The 11,243-nt window shown below is 38.2% G+C and overlaps 1 protein-coding gene and 1 long non-coding RNA gene across 2 annotated transcripts in view; one reads left to right on the top strand and one right to left on the bottom strand.

The window, feature by feature from the left end:
- TIMP1 (TIMP metallopeptidase inhibitor 1) overlaps nt 1-11,243 on the bottom strand; it is a 76,415-nt gene that overhangs the window by 25,550 nt on the left and 39,622 nt on the right. The gene's annotated exons all lie outside the window — the stretch shown is intronic.
- Nucleotides 510-3,184, top strand: LOC129638607 (uncharacterized). Its single transcript, XR_008707927.1, has 2 exons — nt 510-1,602; nt 2,425-3,184. It is a non-coding gene; the product is annotated as an uncharacterized LOC129638607 (long non-coding RNA).

Here is an 11,243-nt window from a genome sequence, read left to right as displayed (position 1 = left end):
CTCCTTTTAATAAAAACTAAATAGGCCTCCTGCCAGTTTTACAACTCAGGAATGTCGTTCTTGAGGCCCTGGGGGCCATCTCTTTGAAATGTAAATGTCAGCGGAGATAGCGCCCTATCTTCTGGTCCCTAGGAATTTGACCTAGGCGGCTGGCTCCAAGTCGCTGTTTGTCAAAGAGATATGTGTTTTGTTTTTCCTTTGCCTAAAGGCAGATGGCTACACCAATAACCAGGTAAATTTGAGATGAACTGTGTGTAGCAAATAGTGCTGTCAAGTTCTCTTGAAGGCAAGTTATCATGTCTTAAGAACATGTATGAAATGGGTTGTATCTGCCTGGGTATATAAAAGGATGAGGTTACTTTCTCCTAAATCACTTTAGTGAATTGTTTGTGATACACTTCACTGTCTTGTTTTAATGCTTACTCGATAATAAAACCAGTTCATTCTTTTCTACCTTTGTGGAGAGAATTCATTGAGTTGGCACGAGATTTTATTTTTAATTATTCCCCAACATCATGAACATGGCCTGTTATGTTTGAAGTGACCACCTTCTCCCCACAAAGGAATGTTGGTAGCATCAACATTCCTCTGCAGTGAAATGGGAACATCAGAGAAAGGGTATTATGTGAGGGGATCTCAACATGCTTCTACTTGTAATATTTGAGGGCTTTCTCCATCTGTAAGAAGAGAAAACAAATGTATGGCTTACTGGGCTGCCATATAACCTCCATTTCCCATCACCCCTCTTCTATTCAGATCTTCATTCAATGGCTAAAATTAAGACTGACAATACCATGCACTGATGAGAATGTGGAGCAACTGGAACTTTCATACGTTGCTTTTGGGAGTGTAAAATGTTACACCACTTTGAAAACAGTTTGGCAGCTTCATATAAAGTCAAACATAGATACATCATGCAGTCCAGCAATTTCACTCCTAGGTATTTACTCTAAAAAAAGGAAAAAACAATGAAAACAAATATGTCTGATGGTGTGCTGGTATATGTTTACCAACCAGCTCTCCAGGGAAATAAAGCTCTAATTTGTAGCGATTGCCAGCTATGGTATAAATACTCCCATCTTGGCTTATTTCAAACTGTGTACTAATATGACATCACAGAACCAGAGTCGAGAAGAGATTGGCAAAATTGACTGTGGTGAGCCAGCCACAGCATACTACTGCAATATGTTCACACACAAAAAAACCTTGTGCTCAAATGTTCATATTGGCTTTCTCTTAAAAAAAAAATTTGTATATTTATTTGATTGTGCCAGGTCTTAGTTGCAGCACTGAGTTCTTCTATCTTCGTTGTGGCAGGCGAGATCTTTAGGTGCAGCATTTGAACTCTCAGTTGCGGCATGTGGGAGCTAATTCCCCAACCAGGGATGGAACCCGGGCCCCCTGCATTGGGAGCGTAGTCTTTGCCACTGGACCATCAGGAAATCCCACATTAGCTTTCTTCATGATAGCAAAAAACTGGAAACATCTCAGAAGTCCAACAACTTAAGAACTAACAAACACAACAATGGGATCATAGAATACTATTTACCAAATGAAAGAGACAAACTACTTCATATGTCTATGAAGCTCATAAACATAAGGGTGAGTGAAAGAAGCCACAGACAAAAGAGAAATGCTGTTATTATTCCATCTGTATGAAATTCTAAGCCAGGAAAAGTAATCTGTAGTTGTTGTCTTGGGGAAGAATGATTGGAATGAGCATGAAGGAGCTTTTGGAGGTGATTGGGCTGTTCAGTATGCATATGTCAAAAATTGAAATCTGTACTGAAAATGGGCATGTTTATTTATGATATTTTAGTTTTATTTTTGGCTTCATCAGGTCTTAGTTGCTGCACACGGGAACTTTGTTGGGGCACGCAGGCTCAATGGTTGAGACACACAGAGTCCCTAGTTGTGGCTTGCAGGCTCAGTGGTTGTGGCCATGTGGGCTTCGTTGACCCTCACATGTGGCGTCTTAGTTCCCTGACCAGGGACAGAACCCTCATCTCCTGCATTGGAAGAGGGATTCTTAACCACTGGACCACCAGGGAATTCCATGCAAATGGGCATATTTATTGTATGTAAAATATACCTTGATTTTAAAAAATTCATGGCAAAAAAAAATGGCTTCAAAAGTAATTCTAAACATTTGATTTCTTATAAATTCTAATTGGTTAGAGGATTAAAAAAAAAATACGCTATTCTGAAATTGAATCCCTGGACCAGGCACCCCATTTCCCAGTGCAGGAGCCCTGGTGGCAACCTCAGCACCACATAGGGTCAGGAACAACTTCAGCTGGAGCTCAGTGAAGGGCTCCAAAATGCTTACCAGGAGAAAGGATAATTTCATGGATGGGGAGAGTGTATTTTAAATTTCAGTTCATCTAAATATTATTTAATTTGTTTAAAAACTTTAATTTCTAGGCAGTATTTGAACACAGATTTCTGACTCCGTTGGTCAACGTTTACAAAAAGATGAGCAAAATTCCAGGGTAAGCTCACTGCACAGGTGCTGTGTAGGGAGGAGAAGGGGGGGGGAGGCGAGGCTCACTCAAGGGTAATCCTTTCTCTCCAAAGAGTCATAGGCTCACTCAAAACCCATCCCAAACTAACACGATTTCAGTCATGTACCTCACATGTGACTGCGTATACATTTTGCTGAGCGACAATTCAAATTTTGCTAGGTGTCCCAAAGCCCTGACTCAGCGTCCTCAACTGTTGGCTCTTCTGAAGGGAGTCACTTTGAGCCCAAGGCCTCCGACAGGCAGCGAGATCAACTAATGGCAATGGAGTGGAGGGCGGGCTTTGGGATGCCTGGGGCCATTGATAGGCCCTACCTCACCGCCAGCGTTTAAGAGTGAAAAGAGAGAGGCCATCCAGACCTAGGAGCCACTGACAGACCAGTAGTTAGGCATAGGAGGTGGGTTTTGGGCGGTCCCAGCCAATGGGAGGTGGTGCTGGACTGAGACTTGCTACTAACCAGCAATTTAATGCTGCTTTTAAATGAGTGCCAATGCAATTGTAGTTGTTCCATCTACAGCAGAGTATGGAAATTTCCACTTCTGAATATTCCTTGAAGAGATTTTTTTAATGTACAACCTCGGGGTCAGAGGTGTGGGAAATTTACAAATGATCCGAAATGCTACTTGTAACATTAATATTCCTTATTAAAATGTCCTACAAAATGCAATGGGTGGTAATTTTAATTTGCTATCTCTGTGAACCAAATTGATGGAAACCACACTATTAAACCAACAAACAGGGTTCTTAAATTTTTTTAAAGTTCCTTATATTATATATATATACTTCTGTGTTTTTGTAAAATCAAACGTGCAGTTTTATATATTTTCAATTTCCAAACCCAAGGACCAGATGAGTTTTAAAAAAGATAAATTATTTCTCAATAAAGCTGGGTCAAAAAATAAACCGAATAACAGCCTTGTAATTTAAGTTTACTCTGATAAGGAAATCCTTCGGTGGGTATGTTTATTTCTCAGAAATAAAGCAAAACTCAAATATGAAAATACTCAATAGTTGAGCAAAGGGATCAATATAAATCTACAAACTGATCAGTGGAGCCATCTTTGAGATGCTATAACAGTGACAAACACCTCTGACCCTCCATGGTAGCTCCCTCCGTAGGGACTGCAATTCAATATGGTCAGCAATTATTTTTTTATTTTAATCAATTAATTAAACAAACAAAAAGCAATTTCCCCAAAGGAAGTGGTCCTGAAATGTCTGCTTTTGGTTTTGATCAGAAATGCATTTGGTAAAAAAATTATCAAGGTTAGCATATTTATTCCAAACACATGTACGCTGATCCAAAGGCCCATCAAGGGTGAAAAAAAAGAGTTTAATATCTGTAGGTTTACCTCACAGTTATTTAATAATTTTTTATTCAATTTGTAAAACCATTGTAAATTAGATTTCAGATAAATATGCACCAAATAAATTTTCATTATTTCTGCATAAATGACCAACATGTGGTCTTTGCTATATCATTATTGACATATGTATTATATTTTGTCATTTGTATATATAAAAGGGGATGGCTTCCCTGGTGTCTCAGACTAAAGAATCCACCTGCAATGCAGGAGACTTGGGTTCGATCCCTGGGTGGGGAAGATCCCCTGGAGAAGGGAAAGGCTACCCATTCCAGTACTCTTTCCTGGGAAATCCTGTGGACCAAGGAGCCTGGCGGGCTACAACCCATAGGATCGCAAAACGTCAGACATGACTGAAACCATTTAGCACACACATGTATATAAAAATTCCTCATAGTTTTTGTGCTACCCATATAAATGTTGTGTCACATCATGTGGTATGAGAAAATCAATTCTGAAGTTACCCAGAATGCCTTAGGAGTTGACCTTTTGTCCAATTGGAGTGTGTGAGTATCTCCATGTCCTGGTATGTAATAGTGTGACCTTGGATGAATTATTTCCTTTCTCTATGTCTCGGTTTCCTTATCTTTAATATATTTTTTAAAAGTACTTCCGTGATAGAGTTGTTGTAAAATTCTGTGAACTATCTATATCAATCTATATCAAGTTCCTGGTGCATATGGCTGTGCAGTAATTGTTAGCTACTCCTATTATCACTATCATCACCGCCAATATTAATAAAATATCAAAGCAAAGATCTTTGTCCCTTGGCAGAACTTGATGTATGATCCAAGTTCAAGGATTCTCACAGGATTACAATAGATTAAATATCTCCAAGAATCCAGTACGAAGGCTAGATTCATTTCAGAAGGCTCATTCCCAGCACTGACATGTTTTAGCAATCCTGGCGGCCTGCAGTTAGCCTGCTTAGCCAGTGCAATGGCCTTCAGCAGCTCTGCTCCTTTCTTTCCCTTTCCTTTCCTTTTCCCAGATACCCTATACAATTTTCTGTTATCCTAATTTTCTTGGAGTTTTCATCAAAATAAGTATCAGATTTTGTTAAATATTTTTTTGCATATATTTAGATGATTATGGTTTTCTTTCCTACTTTGTCATTATGGTAATTGTGAATCACATTAATTGCTTTTCAAGTGTTAAACCAATTCTCCATTCCTGGGATAAATCCCACTTGGCCACAAGGTAATACGATTTTAACATATTATGGAATTCTATTTGCCAAAATTTTGTTTACAAATTTTGTGTCTATATTACTGAGGGATATTAGTGTGTAGTTTTCTTTTCTGGTAATGGCATTGTCTGATTTTAATACGAGGATAATGCTGACCTTATAGGATGAGTTGGGAGGTATTGTCACCTCTTCAATTTTTTGGAAGAGTTTGTGTAAAATCGTTATTTCCTCTTTAATATTTAGTCGATTCACCAGTAAAGTCATGGCCTGGAGATTTTCATTTTTCTATAGAAACATTTTTAACTACAGTTTCGATTTCTTTAAGGCTACTCAGGTTATCTTCTGGAGTGAGCCTTGGTAGTTTATGTCTTTCAAGGAATTAACCCATTTCATCCATGTTGTCAAAGTTATTGCCATAAAATGGTTCATAATATTCCCTAATTATCTTTATTAATATCTGTAGAATCTGTAGTTATGTCACCTCTTTCATTCCTGAGTTTTGTAAGTGGTGCCTTTTTTTTCTCAGTCTATCTAGATGTTTATCAAGTTTATTGATCTCAAAAAAACAACTTTTGATTTCATTGTTTTTTTCCTAATTTTTCAGTTTTCTGTTTCATTGAGTTCTCCTTTGATCTTTACAAATTTCTTCCTTCTGCTTACTTTGGGTTTAACTTGCTCCTCTTTTTCTAGTTGCTTAAGGTGGAAGCTAAGCTTATCGATTTGAGATCTTTCTTCTTTCCTAATATAGGTATTTCCTCCTAAATACTGCTTTTGCATTATCCCACAAATTCTAAGATTAAAAAAATTTTCTTCCTGATTTCTCTTTGATCCATGGGTTATTTAGGAGTGTATTATTTAGTTCCCAAATATTGGGGGATTTTCCAAGGATCTTTTAGTTACTGGTTTCTGCCTATTGGATCTGTCCATTTCTGAAAGAAAGGTGTTTTAAATCTTCAAACTATGATAGTGGATTTAGAGGACACAGTAAGAACATGGCCATCTGCAGCCAAAGAAAGAGGCCTCAGGAGAAACCAAACCTGCCAACACCTTGATTGTGGACTTTCAACTCCTAGGACTGTGAGAAAATAAATTTATGTTGTTTGAGTCACTTAGTCTTTTTTTTGTTATGGCAGCCTGAACAGAATACTACAGTTGTTGTTCACATCTACTGTATTCCTGTTAATTTTCTGCCTACTTGTTCTATCAGCTTTTGAAACAAAGATATTGAAATTTCTATTTCTTCTTGCATTTCAATCAGTTTTTGCTTCATGTGTCTTGATCCACAGTTATTAGGTACATAAATGTTTAGGATTGTTATGTTCTCTTGATTAACTACTTTATCATTATGAAATGACCTTTTCTGTGATATAGTCTTTTGCTCTGGTATCTACATTGTGTGATATTTATATAGTCACTCCACTCGTGTTCACTAGTGTTAGAACAGTGCATCTGTTCCCACTCTTACTTTTCACCTATTTCTGGTTTTATATTTAAAGTGTGTTTCTTGATACAAATGAACTTACAAAACAGAAGAGACTCACAGAAAATGAACTTATGGTGGCCGAGGGGGAAGGGATAGTTAGGGACTTTGGGAAGGTCAGGTACACACTGCTGTGTTTAAAATGTATAACCAACAAAGACATACTGTATAACACATAGAACTCTGCCCAGTGTTATGTGCCAGTCTGGATGCGAGTGGGGCTTGGGAGAGAATGAATACATGTATATGTATGTCTGAGTCCCTTCACTGTTCACCTGAAATTGCCACAGCATTGTTAATTGGCTGTACCCCAATACAAATGTTTTGGTGTTAAAAAAATGAAAATTTTTAAAAAATAAAGTGTGTTTCTTATAGGAAGCATATAGCGATGTCTTGCCTTTTTATCCAGTCTGACAATCTGTGCCTTCTAATTTGGCTGTTTAGACCATTTATGTTCAGTGTGATTATTGACATGGTTAGGTTGGAGTCTATCCTCGTGCTAATCATTTTCTATTGTCTCTTTTTCTTTGTGCCCTTTTATCTCTTTTTCTACCATCTTTTGGATTGATAGTTTTATGATGATTCCATGTTATCTCCTTTGTGGACTTACCAGCTATAATTATTATTTTAGTGGTTGCTTTAGGTTTCAGAGTAAACATATTTAACTTATCATAGTCTACATTCAAGTTACAATATGCCACTTCATATAGAGTATAAGAACCTTAAACAGTATACTTCCATTTCTGCCCTCCTGAAATTTATACTATTGTTGTCATGCATTATATTTTTACAACTGTTATAAACCTCAACATGTATTAATATTTTTGCTTAAACAGGCAGTTGTCTTTTTAAAAAAAATATTTATGTATTTATTTTTGGCTGTGCTGGGGCTTCGTTGCTTCAAGGACTTTTCTCTAGTTGTGGTGAGCAGGGGCTACTCTTCGTTAAAGTGCGCAGGCTTCTCATTGTGGTGGCTTCCCTTGTTGCAGAGTATGGGCTCTAGGGCGCAGGCTTCAGTAGTTGTGGTTTCCGGGCTCCAGAGCACAGCTTAATAGCTGTGATGCACAGGCTTAGTTGTTCTGCAGCATCTGGGATCTTCCCAGACCAGGGATTGAACCCATGTCTCCTGCATCGGCAGGCAGATTCTTTACCACTGAGCCACCCCCACCAGGGAAGCCCAGGCAATTGTCTTTAAAAGGGATTTGAATATGCAAAATCTTATATATTTATATATGTAGTTACATGTCCAGTGTTCATCATTCCTATGTGTTCATCATTCCATCTGACATCATTTGCCTTTTGCCTTAACGACATGCTTTTAACATTTCTCATACTACACGTCTACTAATGATTAATTTTTTCAGCTTTTCTATATCTGAAGCACCTTTATTTCTCTTATTCTTAAAGTTAAGATTTTTAAAACTTAAAATTTAAGACAAATTATCTTGAGATAATTGTAGATTCACATGCAGTTGTAGGAAACAATAAAGAGAAGTCTGTGTACCCTTTTTCCAAATTTCTCCCAATAGTGACATCTTGCAAAACTGTAGTACACTATCACAACCAGGAGATCTGTTCAACTAAAGGAGTCTGTCGGGCTTCATCTCTTTCTCTGATGGTTTGCTGGGCATGGAAGCTCTCTCAAGGCAGTAAGGTAGGGCAATCACAGGTCTCACCTTATGTTCCATATCTCATGGATCATTCTCCTTCATTACCTGATAGCCAGTGTCTTAAAAACCCATTGTTTCATTTATTTTATCCATTTTCATTTATATTGTTTCATTTATTCTGGTTCTGTTAGATGGAAGGTTATATCTATTACCTGTTACTTCATCTTGGCTGGAATAAGAAGTGCCTGCTCATTTTCCTAGTGGCTCCACGTAAACCCCTAAATCAAAATCTTGGCGCTTTCCCCAAAATAACGATATAAGTCTGGTTAAAGTCTCTTTAAAAGCTGTTTCCCCGAAAACTTTTTTTCACATTGGCGGGAGTTTTGCTACACACAGCATCTTTCCTCTTGAAAAGCTCTGTCTGTTATTCTTGGGTTTAATTCTAGGTTAGCAGTTAAATGCTTAATATAGAAATAGTCTAGGTATATAACATGCTTCAGCACAGTAGTTCTGTTAATCAGCTGTTTTATAAGAAACATAAATACCTTTAGGCATAGAAAGAATATTCTCTGAGCCTTCTGAAAAAACTTTACTATGCTGTAAAATTCCATTCTTAGCTTTAATATTTAAAGAGATTTTACCAATATACTTATTAGGAACAAGTATATCAAGTACATTCAGCTCCTTATTCATGGAAGAGAATGAAGGCATCTTCACCATATGTTAGGGAGTAAATGTTGTGTTGCCTCAAAATTCACATGTTGACGGCTAATACCCAATGTGCTATATTTAAAGATGCAGCCTCTAAGGCAGTAATTACAGTTAAGTGAGATCATAAGGGGGCTTCCCAAGTGGCACTGGTGGTAAAGAGCCGGCCTGCCAATGCAGGAGAACTAAGAGATGTGGGTTCAATCCCTGGGTGGGTCAGGAAAATCCCTGGAGGAGGGCATGGCAAACATTCCAGTATTCTTGCCTGGAGAATCCCATGGACAGAGCAGCATGGTGGGCTACAGTCCAAAGGGTCACACAGAGTCAGACACGACTGAAGCAACTTAGCAAGCATTCATTAGGTCATAAGGATGGAACCCTGATCTGCTGGTTTAGTGTCCTTATAGGAAGAGACATCAGAAAGTGCTCATGAGCTCTCTTTCTCCCTCTCTATCTCTTCTGTCTCCCTCCTTCCTTCTCTTCCTTTCTCTCTTCTTCTTATTCGCCTCCTCTTCACAAAGAGGTCATGTGAGCACACAGAGAGATGACAGCTGCTTAAAAACAAAGAGAAGAGGTCTCAGAATGGAATTCACTTCACAGGCAGGTTGATCTTGGACTTCCAGCCTCCAGAAGTGTGAGAAATAATTTCTGTTGTTTAAGTCATCCAGTCTGTGGTATTTTGTAATGGGAACTTCTGAAGCTAAATACACCATATTTCTCATTCAAGGATAAGGATCTGGGAACATTTCTTTCCTCTAAATTGCACAACATTTTTGTCTCTGTTTCATGTTCTCAGCAAATGCGTGAGCAAAGATGATGTTAGCAAAGGGCATGGAAGGAAAATATTCAAAACATCTTCTTATCAGTGTTCCCTTGAGAAATCACTGAAAAATAACAATTCTTGGCATTCACAAATGCACACACATTTGAAAATCTTTACAATTTTATAGATGATGCCAAATTTTCCAGTCTAAATGTTATTCTACCTCATGGGAAGCCTTTTTCAATGCAAAAGAGAAAAGCGATGTCTTAAGCGATGTAGAGTGAGGTGTCCTAAGTTGGAGTCAGTCTAGGCAGAGGCTGGCAAACATGAAGTTGGAACAAGTGAGGAGAATCAGATCCCATTTCTTTCCTCCCTGGTCCTAAGTATGAGGAGGCCAAACTTCCCAGGGACAAAATGAGGGGGCCTAGATCTGCCTTTCCCAGCAGGGCCTAGCCTAGCTCTCTAAACCTGTGTCCACTTCTTTATTCCCAATCTTGCTCTTAATGTAATTTGCATCATAATATTAGGAGAATTCTAACAGATGCTAGAGACAGTGCCAAAGCTTTTAAGGATGCCAAAGAAGGGTGAGTTTCTTTTACATTTTACTTTTTAAAATACTTAATTTATTTGGCTGAACCATATCTTGGTTGTTGCACTGGGGATCTTTAGTTGTGGCATGCAAACTCTTAGTTGTGGCATGTCGGTCTAGTTCTCTGATCAGGGATGGAACCCAAGCCTCCTGCATTGGGAGTGTGGAGTCTTAACCAACGAACCACCAGAGAAGTCCCCAAGGGTGAGTTTCTTTTAACCTTTTTTCTTTAAAAGTTCAGGCTCCCATAAGAAATAGTACTTCTTAATTCTGAAGAGCAATATTGGCACTGTTAGGCCCTAGGACATTTAAGATCCTTCCTGTAACCCATCAGCTTCCCTGATGGCTCAGAGGGTAAAGAATTTGCCTGCAATGCAAGAGACCCAAGTTCAATCCCTGGGTTGGGAAGATCCCCTGGAGGAGGAAATGGCAACCCACTTCAGTATTCTTGCCTGGAGAATCCCATGGACAGAGGAGCCTGGCGGGCAGCAGTCCATGGTCTCAAAGAGTTGGACACGACTGAGCAATTAACACACTTTGTAACCCATCAACACCTAATGCTTTGTTGTCACTATCTACCTCTCTCTGTATCTCTCTCTTTCTTATTTCCTTCATGCAGGTTATTTTTTGTCTTAGTTTTTAAGGCTCTTAAAACCATCAATTGCTAAACCTAGTAATCTCTACTATACCTAGTGTTCCTAAGGTGCAGGCCCTCTGGTGGCACTGTTGAAAGATTTCAACAAAGACTTAAGCATTTATATTGCACAAAAAAATGTCTATTTCAAAGAGATGCAGAGGCGACATACAATAAACAAGAGGACCAACTGTATAGCACAGGGAAATATATTCTATTAATATATCTTGTAATAACCTATAATGGAAAAGAATCTGAAAAAGAATATATATGATATATATAACTGAATATATATTAATATATAACTGAATAATTTATAGCAAAAATAAACAAGTGGGATCTAATTAAACTTAAAAGCTTTGGCACAGCAAAAGAAACTATAA

This window comes from Bubalus kerabau, chromosome X (genome assembly GCF_029407905.1).
Source record: "Bubalus kerabau isolate K-KA32 ecotype Philippines breed swamp buffalo chromosome X, PCC_UOA_SB_1v2, whole genome shotgun sequence".
Classification (NCBI taxonomy): domain Eukaryota; kingdom Metazoa; phylum Chordata; class Mammalia; order Artiodactyla; family Bovidae; genus Bubalus; species Bubalus kerabau.
Note: the sequence above shows the minus strand (reverse complement) of the source record. Positions and strands in the feature narration are given on the sequence as shown.